The sequence below is a fragment of the Pseudopodoces humilis genome, chromosome 8, assembly GCF_049639895.1.
Source record: "Pseudopodoces humilis isolate 2021_Gansu_Grassland_sample_001 chromosome 8, ASM4963989v1, whole genome shotgun sequence".
NCBI lineage: Eukaryota > Metazoa > Chordata > Aves > Passeriformes > Paridae > Pseudopodoces > Pseudopodoces humilis.
This window is the reverse complement of record NC_142207.1, coordinates 17007297-17025142: the sequence shown is the minus strand read 5'-3', so window position 1 is coordinate 17025142 and position 17846 is coordinate 17007297. Positions and strand designations below refer to the sequence as shown.

Here is a 17846-nt window from a genome sequence, read left to right as displayed (position 1 = left end):
GGAAGACAGAGGATTTTCTTTTATTTTCCTGTGACTTTTCCAGACATCTCAATCTGTAATGCTTGCTAGACTTCCCTTAGAGCCTGAGAACTGCTGGCTTGCAGAACATATAGTGTTCCTGCTCTTTTTTCTCATAGTAAGATTGATTTCTACTTTCATCCACATCTTTGGTTCCCTTGCTAGTTATGATTTAGTGAAATTATTCTCTCTGCTCTTCTTGGGTGTCAAATGGCAGCACAAGGTTGAAAGAATTTTAAGAAGTCCACTGCAGTAGTAGCACAAGATTAGCCAGAACACACAATAAACTTGAACATGGGAAAAATAATAGTGTACTACTTCACAAGTACATAGACTTGCATTTTCTGATGTAAAATAATGTGTTTCTTCCAAAGAGTATGTATACTCATTCTAGAGTGATCCTGAAATTGAGCCTTCTGACTTTGGAGCTGCTCAAGAAAAGAAAACAGCCTGAGTTTTACAGTGAGAGAATTTTCACCCCAACCAGAATTGTTTCCCTAGTTTAGGGATGTGAATTTGGACATGTTATTTACAGCTGTACAGCACAGGTACAATCTATTAAAACCAGTATTTGGATGCTAGTCTCAGATACTCAAACATCAAAACTGAATGAAGCCCAAACACACAGTGCAACTACAAAATATAGTCTGTCTAAAAGAAGCTAATGTAAAATTTTTTGGAAAGGAGAAAATTAATGGAAAAATTTTAATGTTTAATAAAGATAGTCCAAATTTCTACTTTCCCATTCAGAAGAAATGGAAACAATTACCAATATAAAAACAATGCATAGAGAATTATTTCATTTCCTCAGCCATTGTAAGTTTGGGTGGTTAAGGTTTTTTGAAACATTTGTATAGTACTTTGCCAGTTCAAAGAATTACTACATAATAAGGTATTATGGGAGATGAAGCACAGCCAGAAAATCCAGCAAATACAAGGAGGGGATAAATAAACTACAAGTTACATCTTGCCCTGTAGCATTACATTTAATTTAGTATTTCTCATATAAAAAAGCTTTTGTCCCACCACAAAAAAAAAAATAAAAATTATTTGTTTCTTTTATTTGGTTCTATTTCCAAGAAAAAGTAAAAAGTTCTCCTTAGATAATGTCATGAAATTCTTACATTAATCAAAAATGTAGATGAATGAAATTTCATTTCTCTCAAATTAAAATACTTCTGTAATAACTTTCAGCCAGCCTTAAGCCTAGTTTGGAATCTCAAAAGGGAGATTGTGACAAAGCAATTGTGACATTGAAAATGCACAGCACAAGTATGAAATCTTGTCTCACATTTGCACAGATCAAAAGCAACTCATTCAAGATCTGTATTAACAAAAAGAAAATCAAGCTCATCATTTGGATACTGAAATTGATTTCAAAAAACCTTGAACTGAATTAAATTTTCTGCTGCATAGACACCAGTAGACTTGATTTGCTACTGCTTTGCCCTGAGGCACATAGCGTTACTTTCTTCTGAGTTCAGGGAGCACGACAGTTTCCTTATATCCAGATTTATAGGGAGATATGGAATGAGTTGTAAAGATAAGCAAAGGGATTGGAGTTAGCACATAGAGTTGTAAGCTGAAATTCAGATACTCTGCTGATGATCATGGCATAGTGGTATACAGGGAGGGTATGGTCACAATCCTGACTCAGAGAGTGAGTCTCCCCGGGTTGTGGTGCTGCACTGAACACAGGGAGGGATTTATCCCCCTTTGTCTGCTTTTCTTGAAGTCAATGCCTCATGAAATTATTCTTCCACTGTCATTTCAGATATCTGCACAAAGCTAAGATTTTAATTGTAATGTTGAAATAATATAAAGATAAACAAATTAATGTACAAAGTACAAATTGCTGACATATTCAGCAGGACACTTAAATCAATGGGACTTCTCACAAGCTAAAAAATTGTCATCTGCATAAGTGTCCAGCTGAATCACAGCCAATGGGCTTCATTATACTCTTTATTGGTTTTATCACTTTGACCTTTACTGCACAGTAAATTTTGCCCTTCTTGTGGTATTTATAACATGTTCTATGCCATACTTGCAAAGATTACCACAGATTTATCTACTGCAATTTGAAAAGGATGAGCTTAACACAGGCTGTAATGGTTTCACCGCACAGAATAATACATATTGTGTATATTAAAAAATTATTACCTTAAAATAAACAGACCATTTAAAAATTGTCAGAAATTACAGCAATAGAATGTAATTTACACATTTTAGTTTCTTGTCTTAAAGGTGACCCAATCAGCACATAAAATCTGTGCAACTTTTTAAATCTTATAAAAATAATGTAATCTCAGGCATGTAAGAAAATAAATCTAGAGTTCATCTACAAAACTTTAATGTTACGAGGAAGCTACAATATGAATGTTTGACTGTTATTTTCTGCACTTATGTTTCTTATTATTTTACTGTTCCTTTTTTTAACTGCTCAGTCTTGCATATCATGAATAAAATATTCAAGAATCCATATAGGGTATTTAACTATTGCCTATTAGGACTAGTTTCCCTGAGATATATGTACAACCTGTAGAAGATAATTCAGAATAACCGGAGATAAGGTTTTTTTCCAGTTCCTCATCATAAATACCCTCTTGTCTTATTATGATGAATAACTTACTGTTTCTATGCAGTACTTTCACAAAGTTAGAACTTTGGAAGAAAGTCAATCTAAAAATTTGAGCTGAACAATGCAGCTGTAAACAGAACAGTTACACAATAAAAGGTATCAGATGATCCTGACCTTTGATTACAGTGCTTTGTGTATAGTGTGTGCACTGTGCATGATTTCAATGTGCGTAAGTTCAAGGGCACTGTACAATTAAAACACTGAATTCCTTAAAATTACCAGGCACTAATTTACATGTCACACATCCCTACTTTTTATAAAGTTCAATAGAGGCAACAAATCTAAAATGGAGTTGCTTTAAAAATACTAAGTAAGCATTGCTCAGTTGCTAAGGGTTGTCAGTTTAACCAGCTGAAGGATAACCAACGTCTAGAGTTATTAAACTTCCAAATAATCAAGGTTTAAATTCAGCAAATAGATTATTATGAGATAAATATGCTTTGACTTATATTTGACAGGTTTCTGCTAAAGGATATTTTCAAGACTGGATACATGACGACTTAGCATCAAGATTTCTTACTCTTGATTATTAGCCAGCATTTCATTATAATTTAGCCCATTAAAAAAAGAACAGAATTATAAGCAGAATTAATTTCTCATACAAATACCTAAACAAATTATTAAAGTTGTCTTAAGAACCAGCACATGGAACATGCAGTTTGACAAGAATGGGCTGTGGCTGTGAACATTGCATCATTTAATATTATGAATTCCATTTTGCATTGTGCCTGAAGCATGTTATATCTTAAGCAAGTTACTGCAAGGCATTTGAAACAGATATCCAAGGAAGGCTGGTGGACTGTTGCAGGAAACTGAAAGTCAAGATGGCAAACAATAGACCTTAAACTCCGTGTCTTATTCTTTCCTTTTCCTACAGAAAGGTTCATGAGTGGAATGAATGTGCCATTGACCCCCACAAAAGTAAATGAGGCAGAGCACGGTCTTTCTGTCAGCAGCAACCAGTTTCATCTTCCAGAAAACATTAGAAAATATATTTCAGAAAAAAATTGTATTCATTTGCAAAAATATTCATTTGGGTTTTCAGTGATTTTGCCCCAGAAAATCCTCTGCTGCACCTATATTTTTCCTTTCCTCTGTTGTCCCAGTAGTAAATCAGAAGTCAAAACTGTGTGTGCTGTGTAGTAAATTTGACAAGAGATGCTAAGGGATCTACAGCCTAATAGGATCTCTTAGGAAGCATGCATATGTGATTGAAAGGAAAAGCAGCAGGCAGAGCATCTCCTGGAGGAGAGCCTGAGTCAATAGCTGTAGGATTTGCAGAGACAGGACTTTGGAATCACACATTTTGCTTATGTGGATTGAGTCTGGATGTGTGCTCTGAACTAGATACCACCCAGAAGCATTTGATAAGAAAAGCACAATTTTTCAACTTGAAAAACAAAGCTGGCAAAATAAAATCATGATAAGCAAGCTGAAATACTATGTGAAGACTTTCAAAACTCCAGCCTTTTAGGAAGGATACCTTTCTAAATCCACCTCCATTTAGTGTTTAGCACATGAAAACTGCATTTTTGTGTCTGTTAATGGTCTGTCTCAAAATTGCTATATACCATTGGCTTTTTTTTCCCCCTGTAGAATTTGCATTTCTTCCTAAGAAAAAGCAGTGCTTTGTTAGTAAACTGTTTAGATTTACATACTTAGGTTGGAAAATCCAACTGACTCCATGGAATTGCTTACAGTTTTTCTACCAAAAACACCCCTATCTAAAGATATTCTAGGTTGCATTTAGACTGTTTTGCCTGAAGCAAATTAGGCAAATACCTTCCATCCTGTCCATTAGAAGCCGGAGGGTTACAGCACACACACGCACATGCCCACACAGACAGGAAGTCACATAAGTATTTAAGTAAGCATTCAGCCCTCAGCAATGTCCTAGGGCCAAAGCCCAGCAGCTTGTGGGAGGGCACCATGCCAGCCTAACAGATGGACATACATATGGGTAGTCAGGACATCATGTGAAGCCATCAAGTATGGATACTAAGGGCATGATTCCAACCTAAGAACATGAGCTTTCTGTGAAGGTTAGGGGATGTTAAGCTGGATTTACTTTCAAAAATAAAGAATAAATTCCACTGTAATGTCCAGGAACATTTACACTCTTAGTTAATCAGGTAGAGTTGTTAGTAGATAAAAAGAGCATTTATTTTAAGAGTTATTGCAAAGGAAAATTTTAACATTTCACAAGGGAGATTTCATTCTGACAGATAAATATATATTGTTTGTGGGGAGATGTAGTTAATGATAATGATTTTGCACCAAAAGTGCTTTCACCCTGCATCACCATCTGTCCTGTGCCTTTTTCCTAAAGGAGATAGGAAACTGCTATTTGAGCAGCTAATGCAGGCCAGACAGCCAAACACATTCTCCAGCAATCACTATTGGGAGGGTCAGTGTTGGGAACTGCTGCCCTTTGCTGATGAGGAAAGAATGAGAAAAACAGAGGCACAGCACCTCCACATTGCACTGTAGAGTACTGACTTAGCACTGCTGATGCATCTGTATGAAAAACAGGCATGCACATCCCACAGCCACCTGCTGCTATGTCTGTTAGCAGGAGAGACGAAGAAGTTAGGAATCATGCTTTGTGAATTTATTCCACTGCTATATCATGATTGCAAAAGGATATGCCAAAAGATGGTCAAATGGGATCCCATGGAATCATTTAATCATAGAATATACTGTGTGGGAAGGGACACATCAGGATCATCAACTCAAATTGAGCTATGACCATACAAAATGTCTCCCTACAGTGGCCGGTAGTCTCTCTGTATTCTTCCCATGTCACCTGGCCTTGCTTCCACTGGGATCCCACCTCTTACAAAGATCAGAACATTGAAATCTGACAAAATCATGATCCACTTTTGAAGTGTTACCAATTGACTAAGGAGAGCACATGAAATTTCAGTCCCAAGCACAAGAAGGACAAGGGCAGCATCTTGGTTCTTGGAGCACTGTGTATTCAGAGCAAAGTTAGGACATTCCTCTTTGATTAAAATGAGATGGTCAGAAGAAACATTAGAATTTTATGAAGATGAATATTATGTAGATGGTATGTTCAATAGAAGGACTTGTCTGTTCCTTCCAGTCTTTATTTAAAAACACAAAGAGATGGATAACCTCTGCTTCCTCTGATCTTCTGTATCCAGAGGATACAGAATTATCAGCTTGAATTATCTGGTTTACCTTGAAGACATTTAGGCTCTTTCTGCTACACTCAACAGCTCTTTAATATTCAATACTCCTTCCATTAAGTTACTGATTGTAATGCAAGTCACATCTCAAATCACTTTTCACTAAACAACAGATTGACACCTTTAAGATTCACACCATTCTGAAGAATGCTATTCTTCTGGTCATTTTTATGCCCTGTTCCATTTTTCAATGGACTTTAAGAATTCAGATGCCAGAAGATGTATGCAGCAATCCAGTTTCAGTCCTCTAAGTGCCATACATACATAGGGAAAGGTCAAGTTCTTATTCTATTTCTTTATTCAGGCAGTGTTCACCAGTCTTACATATTATCCTATTATTTCTTTTGTGAGATGGTACATTCCAGGCTATAGCTATCTTTTTTCATTTCAGCCTACATGCCCTGGTTCTTTAACTGTCTGACTAAATTTACCATTTCATAATGCATTTTTTGCATTTTATGTCCCACTTACAGAATAATTTAAATGCTTCTATTTTGACTCATTAACATATCATTAGCCACTTCACAACTGGTTTATGAAGCATCCTTGCATTTTATAGAAGGATTTCATATTTTCTTCAGATCTTTTCAAAGCAAATTAATTCTACTGTGGTCATTTCAGTGGACTTTTACTAGAAACTGGCATTGAATTGTGGTCCTCCATTAATGACTTTTTGGAATCTCTCAGACAATTTGCAAACTATGTAATGAGCTTTTTACAATTATAGTGCTATTGCTTTATTAGAATATTGCATAAAAGTCAGTAGACTACCTTACAAATGCATATGTCTGTAATGACTACTTGATTTATTTTTTATACAAAGAATATAAGTATCAAATGAGATTTCTTATCCATTAATAACGTCTGCATTACCACACTGAGTGACAGTAATTACTTTTCTGTCAGGTATTCTTTCTTAAATTAATCTAACATCATAGGTTTCCTTCTTTTGCTTACAACTTATGTCAGGTTTACTGCCATACAGTCATTTCATTGCCACTATATCCCTTTCATGGATGCTGGCACAATCATAGAATCATAGAAAGGCTTGTGTTGGAAAGGACCTTAAAGAGCCTCTCCCTCCAATCCCCCTGACATGGGCAGGGATACCTTCCATTAGAACTGGTTACTCAAGCCCCATCCAGCCTGGTCTTGAATACTCCCAGGGATGGGGCATCCACAGCTTCTCTGGGAAACCTGTTCCAGGACCTCAGTACCTTCAGAGTAAAAAATTTCTTCCTATTACTGGAGCTATTTTTTTGCTTCTTGTATTCACTAATGAGAGTATTCACTTACTCTCATTAGTCTCCTTAGTTGTCACATTCTTCTCTTCGCTTGAGGTATTTCATACCTCTCGGTTTCCACAGATGTGTATTTACTTTCTCCATTCTCCATTCACTGTATAGTTTTTAATCCCTATTTATTACCCTTACTTTTGCACTCAGTGCAGATGGACTTGTTAAGATCTTTGGCACCTTTGAATTGTTACTCTTTAGTTATTTAGCATTCTCATTAAGAATTGCAATTTTTCATTCATATGTTTGTCTGACTTCTCCTCCCAATTATTTCTGCTTACATTTTTCTCAAACATAAAAAATTACCCATTTAGAACCACTATTTTACTGCTTGGGATTGTTCTTTGTTTGTCTAAACTGATTGCAATCAGGTCATGAAAACCACCCCGAGGGCAGCCATGAATTTCTAGTCCAGTAAATTATTCATATTTATCAGTTCTAATGAGAACTTGAATTAAAAATACATTATGTATGGCTTGGAGATTTTGCACCAGGAAACAGGTTCTTTTTATTTTTACAAGAATTTTAATATTTTGCTGGTGAGTTTGAAAAACCTTCTTTACATAGACCTCCCACCACATTTATTAATGTGCATTCAAAATCCCATTATTTTGTGTTACAAAGAACTCCCAAATGCCACTACTTTCTTTGTCCTGGGAGGTTACATTCATTTGTTATGTGACCCAAGTCGCATGATTACTTCCATCAGCTTTCAGGGTTGACTTTCCCACTGATGAGGGTTTCTACATCATTGTCCCTGTTACCAAGACATTGTAATAGTTACTGAATGCAACAAGAACCCCTCACTTTGTGTCTGGCCATTATTCCCCTTTAGATACATTCTGCTGGATTACCATAAATCACTGTAACACACACAGTGATTTTACAACTGACCCTGTATACAATGACATAATTTATTTTTTTTTACAAGTTTAGGGTTGTGTATTTCAAGCTACTCATGATCAATTCACTTAGAAAATATCAGGAAGGGTATGTTCCCATGAGTATGATTTTCCAAGGGTATGATTTCAATAAGAAAGGCACCTATATTTAGAAAATGGTACTCCTTCCATGTGGCCAGTGGAACTGAATGTACATTGCACTTGTGAAAATTTGCAGAAATTACAGCATTTCCCTTTTGCCTAAGAGGACCTGCTGTTGATCTGTTTTTCTGTATCGCCCTTCAGACTGTATGGCCATTTAATGACTTCTTCTTTTTGATATATTTTAATAACTGTATGACAAAAAAATCCCTGTCCTCTCCCTGAAATGGCAGTGTCAAAGGACAGAATCTGAATGACTTTTTTACTTCTTATTGTATTCAGGACCAATACCTTGAATAAATGAAACAAATTACAAAAATGGAGTTCTGGAGGAATTCTGTGGGTTTCATTTTGTGGTTTGATGTTGATTTTGTTTGGGTTTTTTTCTGTTCCATTCTGCTTTACAAGGTTATTCAGTTAGTTCTTAAAATAGTTTATGTAGTTTCATTTGGGGAAATAAATGAGGTTACTTTCACAAAAAAAGTCTTAGTCTGCACATTTTCTGCAAGATGGGCAATATTCAACAAACCTGAGATTCATTTTCACATGAACATAATAAGACATTTCTCAGTTTAATGCCCAGAGGTGCATACCTTTTAATGAGGGTTTAGAAATTAATATCTAGGAGGAAAAAAAGAACTATAGATTGGAAATAAAGAAATTGAGGGGGGAAAAGTAAAGAAAAAAGTCATCTTCATGTTTAGCACATATAATTAAATATTTCCTAACGCTTGGCCAACTAACTGAAAACAAGAAATTAGAACCATTATTTCTCACCTCATTGTTCTTGCAAAGATTTTTGTGTAAAGTATATTTAAATTTGAAATTATCACAAAATGTTTTGGAACAGACATTGGGATTCTGCAATTTTTCTGTTAAAAAAATGTGGGAGAAAATATCTATGTGTGTCCTATGAATGTTTTTCATCTTGAACTATTCTTCTGGTATTTGTTTGGTGCAATTCTCTAAATAAGCTTCCTGAAAATGTGAATGAAAAACAAATCAAAGCATTTTCACAATGAAAACTAGTTGTTTTAAAACCTATTCTAAATGCACATAATTCTGGTGAATTAATGCAGTTCCTATCCTGACCTTCCCTAAATACAATTCTCTTTCTTGACAAAGACTCAAAAATTATTGAAAATTGCTTAATCTAATACAAATGTCTGTTAGTACCACTAAAAATATAGTGCTGCATTATTGTTATTTGAACCAAGGTTGTTTTTACCCACCACTTCAATTTCAGAAATGAATATGATCTTTCGTCACTGACCCTTCTCTGGTGGTACTCACTTATGTCCAGTGACATTGGACATTGGTAATTTTTTATAATTGTCCCTTATTGGGATGCTATATGTTTTAAGATTTACATTCTGAGTTCTCTTTTGTTAATAGACAGAAAACTCTAGTCAAGTTTTAGTATCTAAAAAAAAAAACTCTCTTTTTTAAAATGTCCTCAGTTCAAGTATACCACACAGTTGAGCAAACTGAATTTACTATTCACTGTTAATCCTGAAAATTTCTTCTTAATATACTATCAGTAAATTTCACATTTAAAAACATTTCACATTTTTCTCACAGGACTGTGATGCGAAATGTAGAAAAAAAAAATTTTACATCATCTTTTAAAAATAATAAATAATTAATTTTGAAAATTTCTCAGTGAAATATTTCAGTTTCTTTCATAAATAGCACTTTTTTGCAATGTTTTGCTGTTAAAATCTTCAGTTATGATATTCATCAAGTGTAGTATATTTTGCATTCACTATAACTATGTGACAAGGGTCTGCAAAAGAAGTATTTATACTAAGAAAATAAGATGAGAAGCACTGGATTTGCCTCTTTCACATAGTCTGCAACGGATACAACACAAAAGACCAAAAAAATCTTCCTCAGTTATTTTACAGTTGATTTGCAAAGCGTTTACAGGCTTAATAATTAAGGTTTTTTTCATAGATGTACCCTCTGCAATCTGTTCTGACCTTCCATGTCTGACTTCTTAGCATCAGGTAATACAGTGTGCACTCAGAAACTTTACATAGGTGCAAGGAACTGGGCCCAAAATGTTCAACTGCATATGCAGACAGAAAGATCCCATTAACAAGTCACAGACATTGCTTTTCAGAAGTAATACATTTGCTCCTTACTTGAAGACAACATGGAAAAGATTTTAGACTAAGTTTAGGGCCTGAACTATTCCAAATAACAGTCATATTTGAACATACCATCTTTCCAAACTGCCAGTAATGAGAACCCATCCAGAAAACAATTTCAGATGCAGCTTTCCCCCGACTGTGCATGTGCAAGCTTGTATCTCTAAGAAAGATCAGCTTGAATGTTCAAGACTGACTGTCAGAACCAGGCCTCCTGACTTCAGTCTGTGCTCTAGACAAATTCCCTCTAACAAAACTCAAATGTAGTTTTAAGGTGAGCTAAGACAGAAAAAAGTCTATCTTGCAATAGACTATCTTGGCCCAGCTGTGCTTTCAATAGAATTATTCTACAGGCAGCCTGGAACCTAAACAAATCTTTACCTTCCATGTACAGTTTTCAACATTTTTCACTCTATGCTTTTTTATTGCTCTTTTCTTTATAAATATGTCACTACTTAATTTCATTTTTCTTTCCTTGCCAAATACTTAATTGCTCTCTATCTTCTCTACGTTTATAGACACTTAAACAACAAAGCAGGAAATTTCCCTCCCTTAAAAAATGTTTTCAGCATTACAATTAATCACCATAGCCTATTAGTGTAGGTGTACATAGTACAATTAGGATCTTAGCAATAATTTTAACAATGCAGGTGTAGCCTAAGAAATCCTGGAATGAGCAATTGAACAGTATTCTATCTGCCAATTTAATTATATTACAAATGGGATTAAAAGGAGAGCAAATGAGATATACATATTTGCCAGTCCAGTAATGAACATGTCCACAGATTCCACAGAGGGCAATTTTTTTCTTAGTTTATTACTTTAAAAATTCTTCCTTTAAACAATGTAAGTTAATACCTTATAAAACATAAATGGTCCTATACATCAAATCTTAGTACCAGCAACCATTTCAGTGACAGAATGAATGTTTGCTAAGGAAGGTGGATTAAAATGTCAAAGGAAGTAGGTCCCATTTAATCACTGTAAGGTCCCTAATAAATATCAGCCAAATGCATTCCTCTTGTCTCTATCCATGCCCTTAAACATAGCTATTCAATTCAAAAGGGATATAATACATTTCAATCTGCCATCTATTTTTAATTGTTTTCTGCAGTGAGTCTTTCAGAATAGACAATCACACAGATATAGGAAACGTGTGAATTCCCCATCCTTGCCACTCACGGTGGCTCATTTTCAGTCAGATGGAATTGGAAAATGGTAACATACAGACACAGCTCAGAAAATGAAGGTGAAAGATAAAGAGAATTGTATAATAACTTGCCCAAAGTTCTGTATGGAAATTTATGAGACACAGTTTAATATTGTGGGGCTGTTATCTACTAATTCAATTGAGAAAATGGGATCAAGAGATTCTTTGAGTTATCCTTAATTTCTTCATTAATTTCTAATGCTGGTTTGATTAAAAACCTTTTCATGTCTCAGTCTTAACACCTTTAGAAGAAAGTAAAATTATACTAGTACACATTGAAGGGCAACACTTACATTGCAAACTGGGATTCCCAGAATAGATGCTTTTTGTGGCTACCAATATAATCATCTTTAGCATCAAATTTTCTCCTATTCCTTATGTGTGCAGATACATAACAAATGCAAGGAAGGCAAGAAAGGAACATCCAAGGATAATTCTTTCCTATAAGCCAAAGTTTTGACGAAATTTAAATAGGGTGTTTACAAATCAGATGTCTCCAAAGGTCTGAATAAGTGACACCAATGGCAAAGATGAAAAAAGCTGCAGGTGCAAACAGACAGAAGTATTTGTCCAATATAACTTTCATGGGGTTGTTACTGAGTTGAGCAAGTAATTATGTGGTATCTGTCTCCAGAGACATGGTTCTACATCACAAAGTGCTGGGAAATATTCTCAAGGCAGATTCAGTCCTTCTTCCACTCATTTTTATTGTATAAACAAGACTAAAGTGTGAAAATCTGTTAATAAATACTTTCAGCTAACAGAAGTTAGTTTAATTTTAGTTAACAGAAAAATAGGTTTGCTAAAGTATTTGCTGCTAAAGGACCCCTTTAGCATAAAACCATGTGAAATTTTGCATGACTATTTTCAACATAGCATTACAGGAATAGACTTCTTCACATGATTTTAGAATGAAAGTAAAACTTCGCATTGTTGAAAACAATATTCTTTATAACATACTGCAGTGTTCCGGACTTATGCTTGAATAGAAACAGAAAGAATTGGATCTTAAGTCCTTGATTGGTCATGTTGAGTCCCCACATCACAATACACATCATGCCTCATTATTTGACAGACTGGCTTTGCTTGAATATTCAATACACATCCCCAGTGTAATTGTCCCTAAATGCCAACTAAACATCACCTAACACAGTGTTTGCTTAGAGTGGACTTCAAAGTGGAAGTAAATAGGCTTCTGAATTTTAAGCATACAAGAAAGGACTTTCTTCAGGGATAAGTCACAAAAACCACACAAAGCAGAGCAAATATTCCCTGGGTGCTGTTTCTCTTTCTTTCTCTTTGTCTATAACCTTTCAAGAATACAAAATGCTTTGCTATACTGGCCTCATATTAATAACTTACAACCAGTAAATTTCAGATGTCATTCTTCTGCACCATTCACAATATTTGTTTTCTAAAACAAGTTTTTAAATTTTTGTTATCAGAACCTTGACAACACATAGGAAAAACAAAGGTTTTGGCTTGCTTCCATTTCTTTTTTTTTAAGTTAGGCTGAAAGTAGCTATGGAACAACAAGGAATAAATCTAAAACTACATCTCACACGAAGCTGTATAAAATATCAATATTCTCCCTATTCTTAGGGCATTTCAGGAATGTGAAAATCTTAGAAGCAATGTGCAACCAACAGCTTTATTTCACAAGATATTTTATGTCCCTTACCACCTTGCCTTACAAGTAATTCCTCTATTGCACAGTTCCTTTGACTTTTCCTCACTCCATATTAAAAACATGTCTATGTCCTTTATCTGCCAGCATTTAGTGATAAAATTGATTATAAACAGCAGTTTAGGCCAGAGAACAAGACTTTTATTAACTGCATTTCACATGGTCCCAAGGGCCTTGTTACTAGTTGAATGCTGGGCATGGTGGATCACTGTCTCAGCCTTCCTGAATGTCTGCACAAAGTGGGACAGTATTTCCTTTCCCAAGACTAGCACACAAATTTAATTTTATTAAATTCCCTTTATGTTCTGCCTGGAAAAGTATTACACCTTTCCAAAACCATCCCCAAGCTGAAAGAATTAAAAAGCAATGGAGGTTTTTGGCCATTAGGAAGGAAGAGAATATTGAATTTGTGAAGTTTAGAAGTCAGTAGAAAGCCATGCTTTGACTTCTGATCCCACAGATGAAGATTTCATAATGAATAGGCAAAGACAGAAAAGGTGTTCTGATCTTCTGCATTAATTCTCCCTGAGATTAGCTGCCTTTTTCTTTCCCCAGGTAAGTTCTTATTTACACTGGGCAATCCCCATAAGCCATGCTACATTAAAAGGACAAATAAGGCTATAAACACGGACATAGGATAACAAAATAAGATTGGTTATGTTTTATTGCGTAGTGTTCCTTGTATTTACAAAAGTCAACTCTTGCTTAACAGAGAAATATTGTTTCTGATTATTATAATAGTGATCTCACTATAATAATGTCACAGTAACTAGTCAAAAAAAGCATCTATGAAGACATTTCACTTCATTACTAACAAAATGGGAGATATGTGGACTTTTCTGTGCCCCCTTTCAGTAAAATGGTGATAGAATTAAGACTAAGCTTTGTACACAATTAAATATGAAATATATTTAATTGCATTTCTACTATAATTGGTAGTTTTAAGTTTATGCCTCGAAAAGAAGACATTTTGAGCACTTGTTTTGATGGCAAAGTGTGAATACTATTGAGGGCAGTGGAGGGTATTTATTTCTACAATAAAAATAGTGATTATTTTATAAAAGCACAAAGAATATCCAGAATCTTTCTCTTGTTCCTGTATTACCATAAAATTTTGGTAGCACAGACATGTTTTCTTCAGAGCTGTCTTGCAAACAGCTAACAGGACTGTCTAGATCTGGAAATGCAGATTATCCTTGCCTCTATTTTTTGACTGTCTTTGGTCTTGTTCTAGTAGGCAAGCTGTTGTTGGCTCCTTCTCTGTTATGTTTTGATTTATTCTTTGTCATCTTCAATTTTAAATGAGCAGAAGTGACTATGGATTGTAGAGATACCTACATTGGATTACTATAGGTCATAGAAATAAAAAATTATCACAGTCCTAGGAAACTCGGGTATGAGGTCACCCTGCAAAAAAATTTCTACATACATGCAGAGGACATATTCAGTACTTTTTCTTTCTATAGCCTTAGTCTGTTGTCTACAGCAGCTCTAGTAACAAAAAAATATCTGAGAAGTCATAAATTCTTTGGCACAGGGAGCCATGATTGGTTCCAAAATATATTGAAACCGGTCTCGACCTTCTGAAGGCTGTCCTCAAATTGGTACTGCGTGCAGGAGTCTAAATTTTTAAATGGTGAAATGCAGATAGCAACTGTAAAACCCGTTCAGGGCAAGAGAGTTCCAGAGCCATCCTGAATGATGATGAATTTTGAAAGGTTCCTGTAGTGTGCACCATGGCAATTCTGCAGAATTAGGATAATTACCTACGTGCCACTGTCTAATTTTTCAGGGATCCTTTAAGCTTGGCCTATAAAATGGCCTGTGAAAATTTTGTTCCCAGGAAGGCTGAATCAAATTTGTTGTTTTGAATTTGTCATTTTTCAAAGTTTACTTGTCAGAGATTTTCATAGGAGAATTTGGAGTGTCTTCATTGTTGTATCATTTGAAATGTCCTCTCCAAACTGCTTATAAATGGAACTTCCACAATTCTAATAAACAAATGCAGTTGTATCCAGAAGATGCAGTCTGATAAAAATCTGCCCTAAAATCTTCTGTAAAAAATCACTGGAAAGGTAAATAAAGTTTACGAACCACATTAATTGGCTTGATGTGCCAGCCTTGCACTGCTCTCTTGAAGCAAGTCAGCTTTAAACACTATGCAGACAGATAGTTAAATAGGTTTTCCTTCATCAGAATTGCTGAAAGGGTGCAATATATCCTTATATAACCCTAATATACCCTAAGCCATTATTTCTTAAATATTTATTGTCACTTGTGTATCTATTTTGGCAGTTACTTGTTTCACACAAGGCTGTATGGTCTTGTGAAATTATACTGTTGAATACATAACTATGGAATCATACATCATATCCACACAGGAAATAGGGGAGCGAAATCTATTCTTCCCATATGGATATTTTCCCACTAATTTAACTAGATGAAACAGTGGGCTTTACAATGTTTTAAATAAAATAAAACAAGTCCCTATAACCATGCAATTCAAGCTGCCAAGAAAATATCCAGCTTGTCCTCTATCATCTCCAATGATGTTAACAAAAGAGCAAAACAGGTATATTTCATTATTACTCCTCAGTAATTATTAATCATGAGAAAATTCAGATATATTTCTGGATATTGAATTTATTAATTATAAAGGTATAATTTTCTTAGTTCTTCTCCTTAAATCATCCACTTGCCCGGTGCTGTTAGATAAGAAATGCAAATTCCAAAAACTACATTACCATTTTTAATGCTCATCAGAAGCATGTCTTACTTTTGAAATATTCAGCATGGAGACAAAACAGGAAAAACATGCTGAGTGCAATGAAGAGCAGTGGGATGCCAGAGTGCAAATACTGATTAAGATTGTTTGTAAACAAGCTGCTTCTTATTATTTCTTTATTGCTATCAACTCTAACAACTCAAAGCTTATATTTTGAATTTGCCACTGTTACTTCTTTGTATTCATCATTTATTTTAAAATCACACCAGGGTATTCCTTTCTATTTTGAATTTTATATTTCCTTATTGTCTCTTCAATAGAGCTAGATACTGATAAGTGTATAGAAGATAGCAGTGTCTGTACTAAAGACAAACACTAACAGTGTCACAGACAGTGACTGCGACTGTCATTATATTTTGGTTAACTTGCAGCATCCCACTTTCAGTCATACAAAAAAAGTAAACATTCCTTTCCTCTAAAAAAGCCTGGGTTTCTTGGAAAAACTTCAGACTGATGAACTACAGTGGACTTACTAGTCTGTGGTGTATTTGGTCTCCAAAGAAGCCATGCTAAATTAAACCACATATGAACCTTTCTTATTTTTTGTCTCTGAAATATTTCTACATACAGCTGAAATTTTCAATTCTCTGCTCTTATTGCCATGTTCTTAAGCTGTGGACTGTTAAACAACTCCTGCATCTCCCCAGAGATGTAAATCCCTAGTTCCAATACAAATGAGGTTTGTAAATTCTTGAGGGCGGAATGTTCTACGCAAATGGGAAATAGTGTCATTACTTAGCACTGTGGGAAGCATTTCAAAAGCTGAAACACCCTTGCCTTCAAAAGCAGAAAAGTTTTTAAAGAAGTGTCCTCATCATCCTCCTTTGCAAATAATGACAAACATTTGATCCACTGAAGTTCAGTGTGATTCAAAGCCATGCTCGCCTCAGCCGAGACCCACTTCCAGATATTGGGGGATACCTGCTCAGCCTATAAATCTCCATGTCAAAGCCATCCCTATAATTTCCTTCCAAGCAAATCAATAAACATAATTTTGACTCTTTGAACTGAGTATGTATTTTATTTGTTAGCTAAAACCACAAAGATTATTCTAAATTCTCTCCAAACCCTCTGTTTAACCAGTCTATGTTGCAATGGTTGGCCTGCAGCACTTCTATTTTTAGCTCTAATGGAACAGTCTTAAATTGCTTATTTTCTGTTTACTAAAGTCATTGAGCTTGTAACCATGGAAACTGTGCCAAGTGCCACAGCTTAACTGTTTTATTAAATGGGTGGAAGTTGCAGCTGCAAAACTTGAAAGGCCAGCATGTCAATTTTATACATAACTCAAATCTCCCTATATACCACATTATAGCAAATACTACATTAAATATTAGAAGCCAGAATCTGGTTCTTGGTTGTAATGATAAAAATTGTATTATCTCTCTCCACAGTGGAAACAAATAAAAAAAATATTCTTGTGCAATATCTAGATCAATATCTGTTTTTTGTCAAATTGCACAGGCTGTCGAGTTTCAGTTATTATTGCATTTGAGTACCTAAATTGCAGATGATGTACATTAAACCTAATTATCACAGAAAGACCCCATCTCACAGTTGTGTCTGCATGAAGTTTTTAGCACATTATTGTATTGCTTACAGCAATCACATTATTTTTGAAACCACTATGTTCTATAATGTTAATAGAAATAATTAAATCAAAACTAATGACTTTGTCAACTAAAACTTCTAATGCTATAGTGGAAGAAGTAACACAAAGAACTCCTTAAATCTGTAATTAGGTTTTAAAACAAGAACATCCCGAGCACCAGAGGTATTGAAAGTTTACACTCTCCATTACT

At 34.9% G+C, this 17846-nt stretch overlaps 1 protein-coding gene across 4 annotated transcripts in view; it reads left to right on the top strand.

Moving 5' to 3' along the window:
* KCNH7 (potassium voltage-gated channel subfamily H member 7) overlaps positions 1-17846 on the top strand; it is a 204182-nt gene that overhangs the window by 102127 nt on the left and 84209 nt on the right. The gene's annotated exons all lie outside the window — the stretch shown is intronic.